The sequence below is a fragment of the Macaca nemestrina genome, chromosome 16, assembly GCF_043159975.1.
Source record: "Macaca nemestrina isolate mMacNem1 chromosome 16, mMacNem.hap1, whole genome shotgun sequence".
Classification (NCBI taxonomy): domain Eukaryota; kingdom Metazoa; phylum Chordata; class Mammalia; order Primates; family Cercopithecidae; genus Macaca; species Macaca nemestrina.
This window is the reverse complement of record NC_092140.1, coordinates 65,515,139-65,538,379: the sequence shown is the minus strand read 5'-3', so window position 1 is coordinate 65,538,379 and position 23,241 is coordinate 65,515,139. Positions and strand designations below refer to the sequence as shown.

General features: G+C 35.4%; 1 long non-coding RNA gene across 1 annotated transcript in view; it reads left to right on the top strand.

Moving 5' to 3' along the window:
* LOC139359229 (uncharacterized) overlaps positions 1–22,863 on the top strand; it is a 61,214-nt gene extending 38,351 nt beyond the window's left edge. The window contains exon 4 of the long non-coding RNA XR_011615148.1: positions 22,848–22,863. This is a non-coding gene — a long non-coding RNA (uncharacterized lncRNA). The remainder of the gene's footprint in view (positions 1–22,847) is intronic.
* Positions 22,864–23,241: the final 378 nt, after the last annotated feature.

Genomic DNA, 23,241 nt, shown 5'->3' with positions numbered 1-23,241 from the left:
AAACAAATGAAAGTAGTAGCCTTCTTCCTTTTACTGAAAGTCTCTGGTCATGTGATGAATTTTCCTGGTAAGTAAAATAGAAAGAAACTTTCCTTTTTCCTGGCTGGGTGCAGTGGCTCATGCCTGTAATCTCAGCACTTTGTGAGGTTGAGGCAGGTGGATCACAAGGTCAGGAGACCAAGACCATCCTGATCAACATGGTGAAACCCCGTCTCTACTAAAAATACAAAAATTAGCTGCGTGTGGTGGCACATGCCAGTAGTCCCAGCTACTTGGGAGGCGGAGGCAGGAGAATCACTTGAACCCAGGAGGCAGAGATTGCAGTGAGCTGAGACTGCGCCACTGTACTCCAGCCTGGTGACAGAGCAACACACCATTTCAAAACATAAGAGAGAGACTTTCCTTTTCCTTAAAGTCATGTAGTATTGTCCTGAGTGTATAACAACTCATGAAAATAATGGCTTCTTTTGCATCGCAAGTTACTTAATATGAAATATAATATGTGTTACATACATTACAACCTCTTATCCTCAAAATGACTTTCTGAAATTAATAACATTGTATAACTGTGTAAGTAAAGACTTGGTTTGATTGTATAATTTGCCTGAAATCACACAAGTGGCAAAATGAGAAATAAAACCAAGACCAGAGCAGAGTGTTACACTGACAAAACACCGTAATGGCAGTGTTTCTAGTTTACTTTTCTTAAAGAAATTATTTCTTATTTACAAAAGTTTATAGATATGTTATTAATTTTCCAAGTTTTGGTTTTTCTTCAATATTTTCTATAACCTTTGGCTCCAACTAAACCTTATCTGTTAATAAATGTTAATACATAGAAAAAAGCAAACAAGAAATGAGCATTTATATTAACAATTTAGGAACAGTTGATTAGTTCTAATACTGCCCTTTTTCCCTTTGATGGATAAGATTGCTTGCGGTTGTGATTATGTATTGCATGTTAATAACAGTTAAATTTCCTGTTGGGGAAATTGCTCCGTGTTCTTATTAAAATATTTTATAATCTCATAGTGTTCTTTAAAGGATATAATGGACCATGAAAGGTAACATTATTTCAGGAACTTCACCATCTGCAGACTTGTATCATGGTATTTTGCATAAAACTAGAATAACCCTATAACATTTGCAAATATCTTAGGGCATTTAGTAGTTTTATAACTGGTTTTTAATGTCTCAGAGAAACAATTTAAATTGCCTCTATTACTTATTGCTGCTGCATAACCCATCATCCTGAAATATAGATGCATAAAACAAAAGCCATTTTATTATCAGAAGGAGTTAAAGGGATTTGAGAGATGATCAAGAAAAATGACCTGACCATGAGGTGTAGCAGTAGCCCATACATGCTGTAACAGTCTTGCATGTGGGATAGTTTCTTGAAGCAGGAGTCTGTCCAGAAGCTACTACTACTCAAAAAAGAAGGAGGGCACAAGAACTTCTATGGGAAGTGGAAAATGGGAGAGGGGGCTTTTGTGTCTAGAATGCCTAGGTAATATTGAACAACATAATGGAGAGTCTCAGGGTCAGAAAACTGGAGAGCAGCAGTAGTTTGGAGTCTTTTAGGTACAAGGCTTATCTTACCTATGGCTGGCAGATACTGGGTGAGGTTTCTCAGAGGATGCAAAGCAGGCAGGCTCTAAATGGCTAAAAATGCCTGTTTGAACTATTTTTATAGTAATAGTATATATTAAAAATTGAGTTTGGTACTAGTGGGCTTTTGAGCTAACGGGTCTCATCTTGCAGTGAAGAATAAACATACTAGCACCGAATACACAGAGGTCGTCTTTTGGGCTCATTTAGGGATTATGCTTCCGATTCTGTAGGTCAAGATTCCATCAGAATATAGTGAGAATGACTTACATCTGCTCCTTGTTGTCTGGTTCACATCTGGGCTAACTGGGGCTCATTATGCTTGGGGATGCTTAAATGGCTCAACTAGAGTCATGTATCTGGAGTCTCAGTGCTGGCTGTCAGCCTGATTCCTTGGGTCTTCCCACATGAAATGTCCTGGGACTAGAATGTCTGAGAAGGCTTTTTTACTCACATGTCTGGTGCTTGCAATTGGACAGCTTAAATAACTGGGGCTAGCCAAGATCTCCTTTTCCATGTAACTGTCTTGGGTTCCTTCACACCATGGCAGCTTCAAGGTAGTCGGAGTTCTTACAAGATGGCTGGCTTCCCCTAGAGCTAGCATTTCAAGATACATAGATGTAAGCACAGATTTCTTTTGAGGTATCCTTGAAAATAACATGAAGATGCTTATTCTGCCTTTGATGGGTCAGAAGCAAGTCACATGTCGACCCACATTTAAGTAGACTAGCATCTGTAAAGGAGTGAATACTGAGAATTGCAGTTCCTTGAGGGGTGAGAGAGTAAGGTGTGCAGATTTGGAGACTACTACCATTAAAATAAATTTCTCTCTGTTACAACTAACATATTTTCTTAAGTTTAATAACAGTCATTTTTTTAATACTTTGTTTTTTCTCATTTAAAATTGGTTAGTATATGATTTTCTAACTCTAATAGTAATTTTTTTTTATTATTTGCTGTTAAGACACACAGTTTAACATGACCAAAACTGCAAGTTTAGTTTGATCTGAAATTGAATCAGGCATATACATTACCAGCAGCATAACGGTTTTGCTAAGAAAAATATCTGAATATTCAAATAGCTAGGTAATATAATTGTTTTGTTTTCTTAATTTTCATTTCTATATTGTATAATGACCATAATTATCTTTAAAGATAAAATATACTGTACTAGTAACCACTATATCACAAAGGCATCTGTATGTGTATTAAAACTTGGATAGCTAAATAAAAACCAAAGGGATTAGATAAATCTTTACAAATTTTATAGGATAGAAATTATTTGGAATTAAATGTTGATTATTTAAATTGTATTTGGTATCACTAATTCATTTTAAATCTGTTTCCAATTACTTTCTCCTTGAGTTTTCTTATTTTTGAACAGATTTTATTAAATGCAATATCATATTTTATTAAAATATCAATATCAGGGTTTTAAAAAATTCATTTTTTAACCTTTGTATGCATGAAAATGTTTACTAAAAACATAAAGAGAAATGATAAGCCTGCATGAATTAGAAGTAAATCCAAATGAGTTACAGAAAGTAAATTGAAAATTTTTGTGACTATTAGGTTTAAGTAAACAAACTCTAACTTACCTTCTAGATATTTATACAGTTTACCATATGTTGTGTTTATACCATGACAAATACACTAGGTAGACAGTTTCTAAACTAAAAAAAGCAATATTCAAAATAAAACAAGGATGCAATATGGTGCGTTCAGGCATATATAGAGAGAGGTTGCACAGCAGTCATGTATTTGAAAAGCAGAATTTATTTAAAAGTTAATTTTACCTTGCATAATGATCAATAACATTTTCTTCCTAAGATTTTTTTTTTCTAGTTTAGGCAAGGGTGATGAACAATAATCTGTATAAGAAGTTAGTGCTGACTCTCAGAATAATGAGAAAACCAAAGAAGACCCAATTTTTTATATTTAGTTGCCTGAAACCAAAGACCCAATTCCTTTATATTTACCATGTGCAGGTGCCATCAGAATCTGAAAAGTTCCACTTATGTGAATGTATTTATTTAACAACACATGATCTGTGACGTGGATTTCAGCCATGATTACCCAGAAGTGTGTATGTATGTGTGTGTATACTGCCACAGAACATAATGAACAAAATAAGCTGAAAGAATCAAAATTAAATGACATGAAAAGAAGTTGTGATATAGGAGAAACTTAGAGTGAGAGCTGTAGGTTTGAGTATACCACTTGCTGTCATGTGTTCTTGGCTATGTTATAGAATTCTTCCAACTCTGAGTTTCTCTATCTGTCTAATGGGAATAACAATCCGTAACAGAGTTGTGACGAGATTTCAATGAGTAGGAAAAAAAATCCTTAAAAACTCTGAAGCACTAATAAAAATTTATGGTACAAAATTCAATTTAAACTTTTGTCCACTATATAGAACAATGTCAACGTTTATAGCAGAAACTGCTAAGAAATTGAGTTTGCATTAATATGTTACGCACAGGAAACATCAATATATCAGCCAATTTTGTTCTGTTAGTGAAGAGCTTGTAAAGCTGGTTTCCCTTAGGAGAATACCATTCTAAGGCTGAGGGAAATGCCTTTCTTTTCCATATGTATATAGCTGTTATCTTAATAAAGTTGTTATTGCATTGGGTTATTTGCATTGATTCAGGTTGCCTAGAATTTCCATTATGTAAATTTAGTTCCAACACAAAATACCTTGTTTGTCAATTGGTTTTTCAATTTAAAAGTTTGTCTCATTTTAATACCCCTCCCCAAACTTTCATTTTTTTTTTCTTTTATTAACTTTACACATTTGCTGTTTGTTACTTAAACAACAGCTGAGATGAGAATCACATGTGAGTGACTCAGATATGCTTTTGATCTGGACAGAGATGTTTCACTCAATTTCTCTAGCAATTTAGCGAATTTATTAAAGCTTAGCTTATGAAGTTATTTAGCTAAGATATCTCTGAAAAAAGACAATCAAGTACATTAATGTTGGACTCAAAGTCTGGATTATTTTTCCTGTTACCAAAGAGAAAGGAAAATCGTGATGTAAATTGTTTTTCTTAAGCACAATGAAACATACATCACTTTCTAAACCTGTTTCCAATGAATCTCTAATTTTTTTTTTCTTATTGAATATGGATTTGTAAAAATCTGCACTCATTCCTAGACAAAGAAACGTAAAATGAAAGAGTCACAAAATGTATAGCTAGACAAAGGCTTTAGCAATCCAGTGTTTCCAACTTATTTTGGACCCCAGAACACCTTTCTCCATTGAAATCTTATGTTAAAGTGATGGAAACAAAGGCGCTCAATCAGGGCTTCTTGAGCTTTAATGAAATCGCCTGACAAATTTGTTAAACTGAAGATTGTGGTCTGGGATGGGGCTCAAGATTCTGCATTTCTCACCAGCTCTCGGTGGTGACTGCCCCTGCCGGTCCACAGACCACACCTGAGCAGCAAGACTTGCGTTAATCGCTCTCTAAACTTAGCTGAATACTGAAACCATCAAGGCATATTAAAATATATTGATGCCTGGTTCCTCCCCGCACCTACCAGGATTCCAACTTAATTGGTATGGATACATTCTGGGTACTGGGATTTTAAAAGCTCCCCAGGAGCTTTTTAAATATGCAGCCAAGTTTGATAACAACTGCTGTAGCGAAAATGTGCGTGTGTGCGCGCACGCGTGTGTATTGAGAGAACACGTTATAGATGTCATTTCTCTTTCCTGATATCTCTCTCTACACTATGACAAAAATGCACTTAAAATCATATTGTAACTACAATTATTGGATGGTAAACTTTTATTGAACATAATATAAATACATTTAAAAGATTGTGAGTATAATGTTTGGTCTGTTCTTCATTTAACAATACACCGTGGGTTAACAAATACAAGACAGCACCAGCATTTTTGACGATTGTGAAATACGAATGTTCCCTGCTTTATTTTTCTAATCCTATATTAAGCACTTAACATGGTTATTTTCTTTTAATATTAAAATATATATGGTGATAAATAATATTACCAAATACTTTACATTTCTCTTCTTATTTCCTTACAACAGTGGAATCTCAAGGTTAGGCAGTAGAGACTGTCCATCCTGGTGAGGAGGGACATTTAAATTGCAGATTTTGTTTAAAATTGCCTGTGCATGGTGAAAATAAAAAGCAAACTGACTTTTAGCCAGCTTTATTATTGTTGTAAATTCTCTACATACAATGCATCTCCTTACTGCCTATACCCTGGACATATTGTTTCCACCACCCTGACTTTGGAGTGAATTCCAAACCGCCATCTCACAGTGAATTTTGACAGTCTCTGGGTGCAAAGATGTGAGCTTTTATAGGCCTTGAGATATATATCAGCATATTTTATACAGAAGGCTATATTGCTCACATCTCCAATAACAAAATATAAAAATACATATAAAATGCTTATTTCAAATGATGGGTGTTAGTACTTTTAATATCTAACAGTTTGGCAAATTTCCATATCCTTTTCTATTAGAAAGACTGAATATTTGTTATGTCTGTTAGTCATTTGTATTCTTCTTTTGTGATTGCCTTTTTATGATATTTGCCTGTTTTTCAAATGGTGTTTGTATTTTCTTTTCTTTTCTTTTTCTTTCTTTTGTTGAGACAGGGTCTCGCTCTGTCACGATGACTGGAGCATAGTGGTACAAACATGGCTTACTGCAGCCTCCACTTTGCAAGCTCAAGTGATCCACCTGCTTCAGAGGCCCATGGAGCTGAAACCACAGGTGCACACCATCATGCCTGGCTTTTTTTTTTTCGAGAGATGGGGTCTCATTTTGTTTCCCAGGCTGTTCTTCAACTCCTGTGCTCAATCCATCCCCATGCCTTGGTCTCCCAAAATTCTGGGATTGCAGACGTGAGCCACTGTGCCTGACCTATATTTTCATTTTTAAAAAATAAATGTTATTGTATATATGTATGGTATAAAACATGATGTTATAAGGTAGATACATATAGTAAATGGTTACTATAGTGGAACAACTTAACATATCCATCATCTCACATACTTACTCATTCTCCACCCCACCCCATAGCAGGAGTAGGTATAATACACTGATTTAGCAAATATCCTGATTACAATATATGGTTATAAAATAGTCCTCATATATATTAAAACTTCAGACTGTTTCATTCTGTGTATTTACTACTTTGTATCTTGTGACCCACATCTTCCCATTTGCTTCATTTCACTACAAACATGGTAACCACAATTTTATTCTCTATATATTTCACCTTTTTAAAAATTGCACATATAAGTGAGATTATACAATGTTTTTCTTTCTGTGTCTGTTTCATTCACTTATCAGAATGTCCTCCATGTCCAGCCATGTTGTGGCAAATGGCAGGATTTCATCCTTTTTTAAAGCTGAATAATCTTCCATTTTATATACATGTTTTCTTTATCCACTGATCCATTGATGGATATTTTGGTTGTTTCCATATCTTGGCTATTATGAATATACTGCAAAGAACATAAGAGTGCAGATATTTTTAATATCTTTATGAGGTGGTGATTTTATTTCCTTTGAGTATATACCAAGAAGAGGGCTTGCTGAGTCACATAATAGTTCTATTTTTCATTTCTTTAGGGACCTCCATACTGTTTTCCATATGTATGCACTGATTTGCATTCCCACTAACAATGTACAAGTTTTCCTCTTTCTCTGCACCTTTGCCAACACTTATCACTTGTCTTTTTGATAACAGCTATCCTAAGAAGTGAGAGGTGATATCTCATAGTGGTTTTGATTTGAATGTTAGTGATGCTGAGCACCTTTTCATGTACTTGCCCATTTTTATGTTATCTTCGTAGAAATACCTATTCAACTCATTTACTCTTTTTAAAAAATTGGTTTTTATGTTTTCTTGCTATTGAGTTATATAACTTCTTTATAAATCTTGAATATTAACCCTTATGTGATATATGGTTTGCATTTTTCCCCAATCTGTAGGTTGCTTTATCATTTTGTTGATTGTTTCTTTGCTGCACAGAAGCTTTTTAGTTTGAGGGAGTCCCATTTATTTATTTTTATTGTTGTAGTGTGAGTTTTTGGTGTAATATGTAACAAATTATTGCCAAGCCCAATGTCAAGGAGCTTTTCCCTTCATTTCATTCTAGGAGCTTTATGGTTTCAGGCCTTATTTATTCATTTTGAGATAACTTTTGTATATGGTATAAGATAAGGGTTGAAATTCATTCTTTTGTATTTGGAAATCCAGTTATCTCAGAACAACTTGTTAAAGAGATTATCATTTCTTCTATTGTATCTTTTTGGTATTCTTGCCAAAAATTAGTTGACCATATCTGTTGGGATTTATTTCTGGGCTTTTTATTCTTTTTCACTGATCTATGTGTCTGTTTTTATAACAGTGTAGTACTGTTTTGATTACCATAGCTTTATAATATAATTCTAAATCTAGAAGTATGACACCTTCAACTTTTTTCCTTAGAATTGTTTTGGTTATTTTGGGTCTTTTGTGGTTCATATCAACTTTAGGATTGTTTTTCTATTTCTGTGCAGAATGCCATTGGAATTTTGATAGGTATTGCTTTGAATCCATATATTGCTTTAGATAGTTGGGACATTTTAACAGTATTAATTTTTCTAATGATTAATGCCTATGGAATATATTTTCATTTATTTGTGTCCTCTTCAATTTCATTCATCAATGTTTTATAGTTTTCAGTGTAAAATCATTTAACCTTCTTGGTTAAATTTATTCCTAAGTACTATATCTTCTTGTTGATATGGAGAAACATAAATGAATAAAGCTATAATTTGTCTTCCGTTAAGTATACTAAAAGTACAGTAAGTCCTCATTTAAAATTGTTGATGGGTTCTTGAAAACTGCAACTTTAGATGAAACAACATATAGCAGGTCCTTGAATAATGTTTCATTAAGGATCATTTTCTTCTAGCTTTAATGATAAAAAATTGGTTTTGTTCTACTTTGTTTCACTTAAAGTCCCAGTATCCAAGAACCTATCCTATGATTTCTCCTTGTTTGTTTTTGCCATTGAAGTTTGTTTATGGGATGATTTTTTTAACCTTAGTAGTCTAAATATTTATGTAGTTTGATCCATCAATCTTTTCCTCATGGTTACTTCTGGAGATGTTAAGTCCCCTCTGACCCTAGTATCATATATATAACTAGCCACTTAAGAGTTTATCCAAAAATTTTACATTTTACTTTCTCTTTAGTTCTTTAATTTACTAAAAATAATTTTGCTGCATTATATGAAGAAGTAATTTTTTATCTTGTTCTCAAATGTTTAGTAGATAAAATAACCATTTATTGCTTTGTCCATTCATTACCTAGTTATTTAGTATCACATTTTTTAACCTAATACATTAAAACATATTTGGAGATGTCCCTGAATTATCCATTCTGTTCTTTATTTTCATCAATTTTCTATTTCAATTTTGAAAGCTTTAATTATTTTAGCTTTAGAGTACCCTCTAATATTCAGCAACAAACATTCCTCTTTTTCAGATAATTTCTGACCATTTTTTAGTGATTGATCTTTCAGAAAAATGTAGAATTCTATTTCAGTTTAAATAATATTGTTTTGTGATTTTTACCTGTAATCACTGCATTTAAAATTCAGTATATGCAAGTACTGGCATCAATACCCCCAGAAGTATTTCCATGTAACAATATTATATGGATATTTATTTACTTAAGAATTTTTTCCTGATATTCAGGAGAATTAACTTTATTTGTATTTATTTACATTTATTTTAATGTATTTAATTATGTATGTGTAACATTGTATGTATATAAGTATATCTAATATTATGTCTCTGTGTGTGTGTGTCGGTGTTTGTGTGCATCAGGTGTTGCTATATGGGCTATGCTAGTCTTCTAAACAAGAAATTGGGAAAATTCTTTATTTTTTTTTCATCTCTTTGTAGCTACTCTAATAGCTGAATACCAAATTCTACATAAGGCATTAAGAAATAAACATCAAATGAATTTAAGAACAAAATATATGCATGACATAGACATTACCAAATCAAGATTTAGGAAAGCTGTTTTAATTTAAATGATAACTTCAGTAAGCATCAAAAGTCCCAAAACTAAGAAAATAGTCACAGTCAAGGGACTGAGTCATACTAACTTGAAAGAAGCTATGATCAGAATTTATAATCTAGTTGAAGATATAGAATGCCGGCAAATGAAAGAGTCAGGCAAAAACCTAAGACAGTGTATAGTGAAAGATATACATATATAATAAGAATGTAGAATCATTGAACTTATATATATCAATATAAGGGTTAACATTTATTAAATAAATGTGTTTGTCCAGAGTTTATGAAAATATTAAGACAGAACAATGAGAATATGCTGGGTTGGTTCAGGGTGGTGACAGCCTAAAACGAGTGAAACAGAAAAGTCTTATAATAGCACAATTTATAACACTCTATATTATTCACCTATGCTTGGAATGCAAATAAAAACCCAAAACTGATCTCCTGGAAACTCTTCCAGCTCAGCAGTCTGTGAACAACACCAAATAACCTTGAAACAAGTATTCAATTACTTTGTATTGAAGATAAGTAATTTCACATAGAGTTTTACTATACATTTTCTAGTATTTATTTCTCTGTGTGTTTTCAGACACACACAAATCACTGTCATTACCACCACCACATACACTCTCACAAATCACACAAATCCAGGGTTATCCAGTATTGAATTTTAAAAATTTTCAGAGTGTTCATGCTTTTGTCTTGCTTTGGATGTCTTTATACTGTACTTTGTTCATGTTTTTTTTTTTCCTTTATTTTCAGACTTTATTCTTTAGAGAATATTTTTAAAATTATAAGTTCTCTTTTTGTTCTTATCATTGTAAGTCATTTGAAATATTTTTTTAATACTTGTAATAATTATATTCAAGTATAAAAAAGAATTTTTATCTTAATAAAATAAAAAGAGATTGTCAGCTCCACATGCTATACAGGAAGCATGGCTGAGAGGCCTCAGGAAATTTGCAGTTATGGCAGAAGGCAAAGGGGAAGGAGGCACAATCTTCAATGGTGGCAGGAGAGAGAGAGAGTGAAGGGGAAAGTGTTACATACTTTGAAACAACCAGATCTCGTGAGAATGAGACAGTAATAGGGAGATGATGCTAAACCATTAGAAACCACACCCATGATCTGATTATCTCCCACCAGGTCCCTCACCAACCCTGGGGATTACAATTCAACATGAGACTTGGGTGGGGACACAGAGCCAAACCTTATCAGAGCCACATTTTTTCTCCACCAAAATCAATAAGAAAATTGGAAAAAATATCTGAAACAACTGATTTTAAAAATTAGACCAAAGGCAACATAGGACTGTCATCCCAGAGAGAAGGGAAACAGATGATGTGGGTCCCACCCACAGTCTCACTGGGAAAGGGAACTCAAAGAGAGTTGAGTAGTCTGGATAAGTTGAAGGAATCAATATCAAAGTCTCCAGAGGCCAAGGTGACTAAACTTTGTGAGGCAGAATATTTGAAAGAACAGAGGTACACAGAGGAAGAGCTCCAGAAATCTGCATAGGGCTTTTCTTGTATCTTTGGCTATATACCTATCTACAGATGCATAGGTGAAACTTCATGCAGCTGGAGGAAAAATTAAGGGGAGAGAACAATTATCAGAGAACTCTCACAGGAAAAACTTCCAGAGCTAACTCAGGGATAGTTGTCTGAGTTTGTGTGAGTTAGAGTGAAAAGATGTCATTGAAAACAGCAGACATGTAACTCAAGTTTCCAGAAATATCTTCCTTTAATGGTGGAGCAAAAATAGCAATATAGAAAAGGCTATTGAAGACTTACCCTTTAAAAGCTAAAAATCAAGTTCTAAAAGTATTAAACTGATTTGTAAGTAGCTTAATTTCCTGCCAGAACAAACTCCAATGCTCATTAACAATACACTAATATTTGCTAAATAATGTAATTTTACATTAGAGATTCATTAAAAAATAGTGAAGAAGAATTGTGATCTTATAACCAGACATAAAATGAACTAATAGAAACATAAATGGCAGAGATGATAGAATTAGCAGATGAAAACATTAAAAGAGCCATTAAAATATGTTCAATATGCTCAGGGTTTTAGAAAATAATTTAGAAACCAAGAGGAGTTTCTAAAGTTAAAACATATTTTTTAAATGAAAATTTCACTTCATTGTCTTAAATCAGATTAAACAATCTTAAAGAATAACATATCAGTGAACTGGAAGAAATACCAAAAGCATTCTATAAAATGAAGCAGAGAGAATAATAAAGATTCATTCATTTGTGGGAGTATATGAAGCAATTAACATATGAATGATTGAAGTCCCAGAGAAAGAACAGAAAAAACATTTGAAAAATAGATGTTAAAAGTTTTGCAAATTTGAGGGGGCAGAGCAAGATGGCCAAATAGGAACAGCTCCAGTCTCCAGCTCCCAGCGTGAGCGACACAGAAGACAGGTGATTTCTGCATTTTCAATTGAGGTACTGGGTTCATCTCACTAGGGAGTGCCGGACAATCGGTGCTGGTCAGCTGCTGCAGCCCGACCAGCGAGAGCTGAAGCAGGATAAGGCATGCCTCACCTGGGAAGTGCAAGGGGGGAAGGGAATCCCTTTTCTTAGCCAGGGGAACTGAGACACACAACACCTGGAAAATCGGGTAACTCCCACCTCAATACTGCGCGTTACCAAGGGTCTTAGCAAACGGGCACACCAGGAGATTATATCCCACACCTGGCCAGGAGGGTCCCACACCCACGGAGCCTCCCTCATTGCTAGCACAGCAGTCTGCGATCTCGCGGCAAGGCAGCAGCGAGGCTGGGGGAGGGGCGCCTGCCATTGCTGAGGCTTAAGTAGGTAAACAAAGCCGCTGGGAAGCTTGAACTGGGTGGAGCTCACAGCAGCTCAAGGAGGCCTGCCTGTCTCTGTAGACTCCATCTCTGGGGACAGGGCACAGCTAAACAAGAACAACAACAATAACAAAGCAGCAGAAACCTCTGCAGACGCAAACGACTCTGTCTGACAGCTTTGAAGAGAGCAGTGGATCTCCCAACACGGAGGTTGAGATCTGAGAACTGACAGACTGCCTGCTCAAGTGGGTCCCTGACCCCTGAGTAGCCTAACTGGGAGACATCCTCCACTAGGGGCAGACCGACACCCCACACCTCACACGGTGGACTACACCCCTGAGAGGAAGCCTCCAAAGCAAGAAGCAGACAGGTACACTCACTGTTCAGCAATATTCTGTCTTCTGCAGCCTCTGCTGCTGATACCCAGGCAAACAGCATCTGGAGTGGACCTCAAGCAATCTCCAACAGACCTACAGCTGAGGGTCCTGACTGTTAGAAGGAAAACTAACAAACAGGAAGGACACCCACACGAAAACCCCATCAGTACTTCACCATCATCAAAGACCAGAGGCAGATAAAACCACAAAGACGGGGAAAAAGCAGGGCAGGAAAGCTGGAAATTCAAAAAATAAGAGTGCATCTCCCCCTCCAAAGGAACGCAGCTCATCCCCAGCAATGGATCAAAGCTGGACAGAGAATCATTTTGACAAGATGAGAGAAGAAGGCTTCAGTCCATCAAACTTCTCAGAGCTAAAGGAGGAATTACGTTCCCAGCGCAAAGAAACTAAAAATCTTGGAAAAAGAGTGGAAGAATTGATAACTAGAATAATTAATGCAGAGAAGGCCATAAACGAACTGACAGAGATGAAAACCATGACACGAGAAATAAGTGACAAATGCACAAGCTTCAGTAACCTACTTGATCAACTGGAAGAAAGAGTATCAGCGATTGAAGATCAAATGAATGAAATGAAGTGAGAAGAGAAATCTAAAGAAAAAAGAAGAAAAAGAAATGAACCAAGCCTGCAAGAAGTATGGGATTATGTACATCTGATTGGGGTGCCTGAAAGTGAGGGGGAAAATGGAACCAAGTTGGAAAACACTCTTCAGGATATCATCCAGGAGAACTTCCCCAACCTAGTAGGGCAGCCCAACATTCAAATTCAGGAAATACAGAGAACGCCACAAAGATACTCCTCGAGAAGAGCAACTCCAAGACACATAATTGCCAGATTCACCGAAGTTGAAATGAAGGAAAAAATCTTAAGGGCAGCCAGAGAGAAAGGTCGGGGTACCCACAAAGGGAAGTCCATCAGACTAACAGCAGATCTCTCGGCAGAAACTCTACAAGCCAGAAGAGAGTGAGGGCCAATATTCAACATTCTTAAATAAAAGAATTTTAAACCCAGAATTTCATAACCAGCCAAACTAAGTTTCATAAGTGAAGGAGAAATAAAATCCTTTACAAATAAGCAAATACTTCGAGATTTTGTCACCACTAGGCCTGCCTTACAAGAGACCCTGAAGGAAGCACTAAGCATGGAAAGGAACAACCAGTACCAGCCATTTCAAAAACATGCCAACATGTAAAGACCATCAAGGCTAGGAAGAAACTGCATCAACTAACGAGCAAAATAACCAGTTAATATCATAATGGCAGGATCAAGTTCACACATAACAATATTAACCTTAAATGTAAATGGCCTAAATGCTCCAATTAAAAGACACAGACTGGCAAACTGGATAAAGAGTCAAGACCCATCAGTTTGTTGTATTCAGGACACCCATCTCACATGCAGAGCCATACATAGGTTCAAAATAAAGGGATGGAGGAAGATCCACCAAGCAAATGGAGAACAAAAAAAAAAAAAAGCAGGGGTTACAATACTAGTCTCTGATAAAACAGACTTTAAAACATCAAAGATGAAAAGAGACAAAGAAGGCCATTACATAATGGTAAAGGGATCAATTCAACAGGAAGAGCTAACTATCCTAAATATATATGCACCTAATACAGGAGCCCCCAGATTCATAAAGCAAGTCCTTAGAGACTTACAAAGAGACTTAGACTCCCATACAATAATAATGGGAGACTTCAACACTCCACTGTCAACATTAGACAAATCAACGAGACAGAAAGTTAACAAGGATATCCAGGAATTGAACTCATCTCTGCAGCAAGCAGACCTAATAGACATCTACAGAACTCTCCACCCCAAATCAACAGAATATACATTCTTCTCAGCACCACGTTACACTTATTCCAAAATTGACCACATAATTGGAAGTAAAGCAATCCTCAGCAAATGTACAAGAACAGAAATTATAGTAAACCATCTCTCAGACCACAGCGCAATCAAACTAGAACTCAGGACTAAGAAACTCAATCAAAACCGCCCAACTATATGGAAACTGAATAACCTGCTCCTGAATGACTACTGGGTACATAACGAAATGAAGGCAGAAATAAATATGTTTTTTGAAACCAATGAGAACAAATATACAACATACCAGAATCTCTGGGACACATTAAAAGCAGTGTGTAGAGGGAAATTTATAGCACTAAATGCCCAGAAGAGAAAGCTGGAACGATCTAAAATTGACACTCTAACATCACAATTAAAAGAACTAGAGAAGCAAGAGCAAACACATTCGAAAGCTAGCAGAAGGCAAGAAATAACTAAGATCAGAGCAGAACTGAAGGAGATAGAGACACAAAAAACCCTCCAAAAAATCAATGAATCCAGGAGTTGGTTTTTTGAAAAGATCAACAAAATTGATAGACCGCTAGCAAGACTAATAAAGAAGAAAAGAGAGAAGAATCAAATAGACGCAATAAAAAATGGTAAAGGGGATATCACCACCGACCCCACAGAAATACAAACTACCATCAGAGAATACTATAAACACCTCTACGCAAATAAACTAGAAAATCTAGAAGAAATGGATAATTTCCTGGACACTTACACTCTCCCAAGACTAAACCAGGAAGAAGTGAATCCCTGAATAGACCAATAGTAGGCTCTGAAATTGAGGCCATAATTAATAGCCTACCAACCAAAAAAAAGTCCAGGACCAGATGGATTCACAGCCTAATTCTACAGGAGGTACAAGAGGAGCTGGTACCATTCCTTCTGAAACTCTTCCAATCAATAGAAAAAGAGAGAATCCTCCCTAACTCATTTTATGAGGCCAGCATCATCCTGATGCCAAAGCCTGACAGAGACACAACAAAAAAAAAGATAATTTTAGACCAATATCCCTGATGAACATTGATGCAAAAATCCTCTATAAAATACTGGCAAACCAGATCCAGCAGCACATCAAAAAGCTTATCCATCATGATCAAGGGGGCTTCATACCTGGGATGCAAGGATGGTTCAACATACACAAATCAATAAACATAATCCAGCATATAAACAGAACCAAAGACAAAAATCACATGATTATCTCAATAGATGCAGAAAAGGCCTTTGACAAAATTCAACAGCCCTTCATGCTAAAAATGCTCAATAAATTCAGTATTGATGGAACATATCTCAAAACAATAAGAGATATTTATGACAGACCCACAGCCAATATCATACTGAATGGGCAAAAACTGGAAAAATTCCCTTTGAAAACTGGCACAAGACAGGGATGCCCTCTCTCACCACTCCTATTCAACATAGTGTTGGAAGTTCTGGCTAGGGCAATCGGGTAAGAGAAAGAAATCAAGGGTATTCAGTTAGGAAAAGAAGAAGTCAAATTATCCCTGTTTGCAGATGACATGATTGTATATTTAGAAAACCCCATTGTCTCAGCCCAAAATCTCCTTAAGCTGATAAGAAACTTCAGCAAAGTTTCAGCATACAAAATTAATGTGCAAAAATCACAAGCATTCTTATACACCAGTAACAGACAAACAGAGAGCGAAATCATGACTGAACTTCCATTCATAATTGCTTCAAAGAGAATAAAATACCTAGGAATCCAACTTACAAGGGATGTGAAGGACCTCTTCAAGGAGAACTACAAACCACTGCTCAGGGATGTAAAAAAGGACACAAACAAATGGAAGAGCATACCATGCTCATGGATAGGAAGAATCAATATCGTGAAAATGGCCTTACTGCCCAAGGTTATTTATAGATTCAATGCCATCCCCATCAAGCTACCAATGAGTTTCTTCACAGAATTGGAAAAAACTGCTTTAAAGTTCATATGGAACCAAAAAAGAGCCCACATTGCCAAGACAATCATAAGTCAAAAGAACAAAGCTGGAGATATCACGCTACCTGACTTCAAACTATACTACAAGGCTACAGTAACCAAAACAGCATGGTACTGGTACCAAAACAGAGATATAGACCAATGGAACAGAACAGAGTCCTCAGAAATAATACCACACATCTACAGCCATCTGATCTTTGACAAACCTGAGAGAAACAAGAAATGGGAAAAGGATTCCCTATTTAATAAATGGTGCTGGGAAAATTGGCTAGCCATAAGTAGAAAGCTGAAACTGGATCCTTTCCTTACTCCTTATACAAAAATTAATTCAAGATGGATTAGAGACTTAAATGTTAGACCTAAAACCATAAAAACCCTAGAAGAAAACCTAGGTAATACCATTCAGGACATAGGCATGGCAAGGACTTCATGTCTAAAACACCAAAAGCAACGGCAACAAAATCCAAAATTGACAAATGGGATCTAATTAAACTAAAGAGCTTCTGCACAGCAAAAGAAACTACCATCAGAGTGAACAGGCAACCTACAGAATGGGAGAAAATTTTTGTAATCTACTCATCTGACAAAGGGCTAATATCTAGAATGTACAAAGAACTCAAACAAATTTACAAGAAAAAAACAAACAACCCCATCAAGAAGTGGGCAAAGGATATAAACAGACATTTCTCAAAAGAAGACATTCATACAGCCAACAGACACATGAAAAAATGCTCATCATCACTGGCCATCAGAGAAATGCAAATCAAAACCACAATGAGATACCATCTCACACCAGTTAGAATGGCGATCATTAAAAAGTCAGGAAACAACAGGTGCTGGAGAGGATGTGGAGAAATAGGAACACTTTTACACTGTTGGTGGGATTGTAAACTAGTTCAACCATTATGGAAAACAGTATGGCGATTCCTCAAGGATCTAGAACTAGAAGTACCATATGACTCAGCCATCCCATTACTGGGTATATACCCAAAGGATTATAAATCATGCTGCTATAAAGACACATGCACACGTATGTTTATTGTGGCACTATTCACAATAGCAAAGACTTGGAATCAACCCAAATGTCCATCAGTGACAGACTGGATTAAGAAAATGTGGCACATATACACCATGGAATACTATGCAGCCATAAAAAAGGATGAGTTTGTGTCCTTTGTAGGGACAGGGATGCAGCTGGAAACCATCATTCTCAGGAAACTATCGCAAGAACAGAAAACCAAACACCGCATATTCTCACTCATAGGTGGGAACTGAACAATGAGATCACTTGGACTTGGGAAGGGGAACATCACACACCAGGGCCTATCACGGGGAGGGGGGAGGGGGAAGGGATTGCATTGGAAGTTATACCTGATGTAAATGACGAGTTGATGTGGGCTGACGAGATGATGGGTGCAGCACACCAACATGGCACAAGCATACATATGTAACAAACCTACATGTTATGCACATGTACCCTAGAGCTTAAAATATAATAATAATTAAGAAAAAAAAAGTTTTGCAAATTTGAGAAAATTACAAGCCCTTAGAAGCAAGGGATTTAATGAACCCCAAGCAGGATAAATACAAGGTAGATTACACCAAACATACCATGATCAAATTTCTGAAAATCTGTGAGAAATGGAAAAAATCTTAAGCCAGATTTTAAAATGGCATAATACCTACATAGATACCAAGATAATTCCATAGAATTCTCGTTATAAACTGAAAGCCAGAAGTAAAAATGACAACTTTAAAATGCTGAATGATGAGAAAGAAAACCTGTCAATTCAGAATTCTACATCAAAATTATCTTTCATATATTAAGGTAATAATAAATTTTTTTTAATGCAGAAATGGTATGAGAGAAGAGAAATAATTTCAGAGCTATGCTAAAAAATTAAGAGTCTTGAAAGTGGTAAGTATGTAGATAATTACTAATAAAACATTTTGTCTAATATTTTAATTTTATTTAAGGCATTAGATCATTTAGATCAAAGTAACAACAATATTTTGTGGGACTTATAACATATGCCAAAACAAAGGCACAAAAGATAGAAGGAGGGATGAAAGCATAATATTATAAGGTCCTTATACAATAAGAAAATTGGTATAATAGAATTGAAGGTAGAATATGATAATTAAAGATAGATATTACAAACTGTAGAGAAATCAATAAGAAATATAAAACAAGCTTGGTATGGTAGCTAACACCTTTATTCTTAGCACCTTGGGAGGCTGAGGCACGAGAATTGTATGAGGCCAGGATTTCCAGACCAGCCTGGGCAATATAGTCAGCCCCAGTTTCTAAAAATTAAACAAAAATTAGCTGGACATGGTAGTGTACACCTGTAGTTCCAGCTACTCAAGAGGCTGAAGTGGAAGGATAGCTTGAGCCCAGGAATTTGAGACTACAGTGGGCTATGATCACAAAACGCTCTCTAGCCTGGGCAACAGAAAGAGGCCTCGACACTTCAAAAAAAAAAAAAAAAAAAAAAAAAAAAAGGAATAAAAACAAAGAAGTGTAGCTGATAAGTCAAGAATATATATAATATGAAGTTATAAAAATCACACAATTTAAAATATTTCCAGGAAGAGGAAGAAGTAATAAAAACATAATGAAACCGTTAGGAAGCAAAGAACAAATGGTAGATTTAAATCAATCACATCAGTAACCACATTGAATGTAAATGGTCTGAAGACTCCAATTAAAAAATTAAAATTATCAGATTGAATTTAAAAAGACTCAACTGTACTTCCACAAACAAGAGCAAAATACAAATAAAGACACATGGACACATATAACTAAAACAAAAGGGTGGGATAACGTATTTAATCCAAATACCTATTTTAGGAAAGTTGGCATAGCTAAGTTAATATCAAAGCAGACTTCAGAACAAGGAATATTACCAGGAATGAAGACAATCATTTCTTATTGACAAAGGGGTCAGTTCATTAGGAAGACATAGCAGTTCAAAATATGTATGCATTTCATGGCAGAGCTTCCAAATACATTAAGTAAAAATTGACCTAACTGAAAAGGAGAAATCGAGAAATTCACAATTACAGATGGAGATGTCAACACTCCTCTTTTCGTATTCATATAATAAGAAATATAAAAATAATAGGGATACAAAAAATTAAATAGTACATTCCATTTATTTGAACACCCCTCTAAACAACTTGTAAGTAAAAGAAGAAATAGAAAAGTAGCAAATATTTAGAATTCAATAAAAAGAAAAATATGACATGAAATATGTAAAATGTTGCTAAAACAATAATTTGATGACAATTTTTACCTTTATGTAAGTATATCCAAGAAGACAAAAGGCTAGAAACCAGTGACATTAGTTTTTATTTTACAAAGCTAAAACAAAGGAGTAAATTAAAGACAAAGTAAAGAGAAGCAAAGAAATAATGAAAGGTAATCAATGAATCATAAAGTGCTTTACAAAATCAGTATAGAAATATCTGCTCATTGAAGACACCTGAGGTTGTATATCCCTTGGAATACTAGAAACTTACAGACGCCAAAGATCTTAATCAAGGGAATGCTTCCAGGCAAGAACCATGCTATCTCTATCTTTCAGTCTCCCACAACACCTGGAATGGTGCTATGTACATAACGGCAGCTCAGTGATATCTGTTGGATTGAATTGCATTGAGTCATTATGTGTATCTTAATAATGCTATTCCTGAATCTGTCAATTTTGAAACATACTCATTCTGTTACTTTAAGAATTTTAAAAGCCAAGTAGATGATAGTGTGTTATCAACACTAGTAAGCTTTCAGGCATAAAACTTCAGATATTAGAATCAGTTTCTAGAAATGTCCCATTGGCTAAATGCGTGTAAAAATGATTTAAAATATACACAGACAAATATCAACTATGTGACCATGACGGCCCAATATTTAAGCTACTACAACTAATTCTCATCTTTATGTGAAAAAAAAAAAGCATAAGAGAAGGGTATTAATCAATAGCTTCTTATCCATAAACTGGAATGGGTTAGCTATTTGAAATGGACTGGGTTCCTATATTTTCTGGTCGCAGCTACTCCAGAGAAAAGCAATGAGTCATTTTGAGGGTTCCCCAAATCCAGGTTCATGTAGCTTTGTCTGTTGGGAAGCATAGGGCAGTTAGATAGGGAGAAGGAGAAGCTTCAATTTCAGATACTTTCCTTCTGAGGATCATGTTTTGGGTAGATCATAATGTTTTACTGGATGGGTGCAAAGCTCCTTTTTGGTTTGCCAGCTTAAGTATCATTTACTGAAGTAAAACCTTCTCTAATTTCCACACTAGTTTTGCTCCTGTATCATGATTACATAGATCTCTGTTCCTTTCTTTAACAAAACTGGACCTCTAATAGTTTTTCAAAATCTATCTCTATTTATTTATTTTTGCTAGATTCTAAATTACGTGAAGGCAGAAAACCTGTTTTGAGGTCTGCAACATAGTATGTGGTCAACAAATATTAAATGAATAAATGAATGAATAAGATTAAGCAATAATGCTAGGAGATTTCTTAGGTAGGCTCTATCTTGAAGTTCTTCTTATCTTTATATCTGGCATTGGCCTTTGTGAGTCTGTCTTTACAATTTTAGATCTTTAAATGCATTCTGAAGTCTCAGAGATAGGAGTAGCAGTGATTCATTTATGTTGTTTAAATTTTAGGCATAACACAAATCTCTTTCTTAAAAAAATATACCTTATAATAAGCAATTATAATAATTGAATAGAATTTATAATTCAGATAATTTTTACATTAAATTTAGTCTGTGCTGTACATAATATCTTCAAAGTTAGTATTCCACCAGTTTAAACATCTTCCTCATGTTCATAATTACACTGATAGAACGACAATAATTTATAAGGCAACAATTCAGCCAATTATAATATATTCAGCTGTTAGTAAGTTCATGTATAAATTATTTAAAAGAGGCCTTTAAACAAATTTGGAAACCTTTGATCATATCAAAGAAAAAATAAATTTTTTGTTAATCCTGGAGAGATTAGCTAAAAACGGCCTTAATTGTTTCAGAGTTTCTGCAACATTTTCCTGTTTATCTTAACACTCCCGCAGTAATGCCTTGCATAAATTCACTGGACCCTCTTCAGAATAGAAAGGCATTGAAATAGAAGATATTCTGTGGTTGAGGAATGTGAAGGAGTTTCACAGTGTTGGCTCTTCCATACATCTTAGTTCTTGAGTAATGGCCTTTTTACAGATTAAATGCCTAAGGTCTTTCTGTTGCCAGAGTGTATTGATGATCTCTCTAGTCCTTGTATCCTACTTCTCAAGAGGGCAATGTAGGTGTTTGCACAGTATATAAAATAAGTTCCATTGCTTGGGGGACACATGACATCTTCTAGAAGATTTTTGCAGATGATATTATAAATACAACTTATGAACTGTATCATACACTGAAGAAAAGATAGAGCAGGTACCAGATTTAACACGTTTAATTTGCAGGTCAAAAATTAGGTAGTTTAGAGTAGACCTTAGCTTTTGAGATAGATAGATAGATAGATAGATAGATAGATAGATGATAGATAGATAGATAGATTAGATAGATAGATAGACAGATATTTTTTCTTTCTTTCTTTATTATTATTATTATTATTTTTTTGAGACAGAGTCTTGCTCTGTCATCCAGGCTGGAGTGCAGTAGTGTGATCTCGGCTCGCTGCAACTTCCACCTCCCAGGTTCAAGTGATTCTCCTGCCTCAGCTTCCCAAGTAGCTGGGATTACAGGTGCCCGCCAACACACCTGGCTAATTTTTGTATTTTTAGTAGAAACAGGTTTCACCATGTTGGCCAGGCTGGTCTCAAACTTCTGACCTGTTGATCCACCTGCCTCAGCCTCCCAAGTGCTGGGATTATAGGCATGAGCCACTGCATCTGGCCAAGATAGCTATCTATCATTTTTAATAGCCAAAATATATATTACCTCACTATTGTTTGGGGTAATATCGTTAGAAGATTCCCTCTTACAACTATGGGTAGGATATGCTGAATATCTGGTAGAAACTCACAGAAGTATAGCCTTATTCAGTTCAACACAGCCTTAACTTCAGGAAAGCAAACTATTTCCTCTTTTTTTCCCCCTTTGTTTTTCCATCATCCTGGACTAGCTACAATACAACTAAAGACTCTGAAGTCAGACCTCAAAAAATACTACAGAGGGATAGGGCTGGAAGCAAGACATATGTTTATGTGTTCTGAGGCAAGTGCTGTACATACTCTTCTACTTGGTGGTTTCTAGTACATGTGAAAGCACAGATAATGGTAAATTCAGCCTAGTGATTTTCCCCAGCAATTTCAGTGTTTTCCACTTTATTTAACGCATGCCATCAGAGGCTCTAGATGATCTGGAATTTTAAAACCCAGCAATAAAGTGTTCATGTCATTATGAAGAAAAAAAACTAATTTATTTTAAGACAAGGCATTGTATTAGATATGCTCAAATTAGAAGTTCCTTCTGATGCAACAGTACAGGTGTTATGTCCTTTTTCAGAATAAGATAAG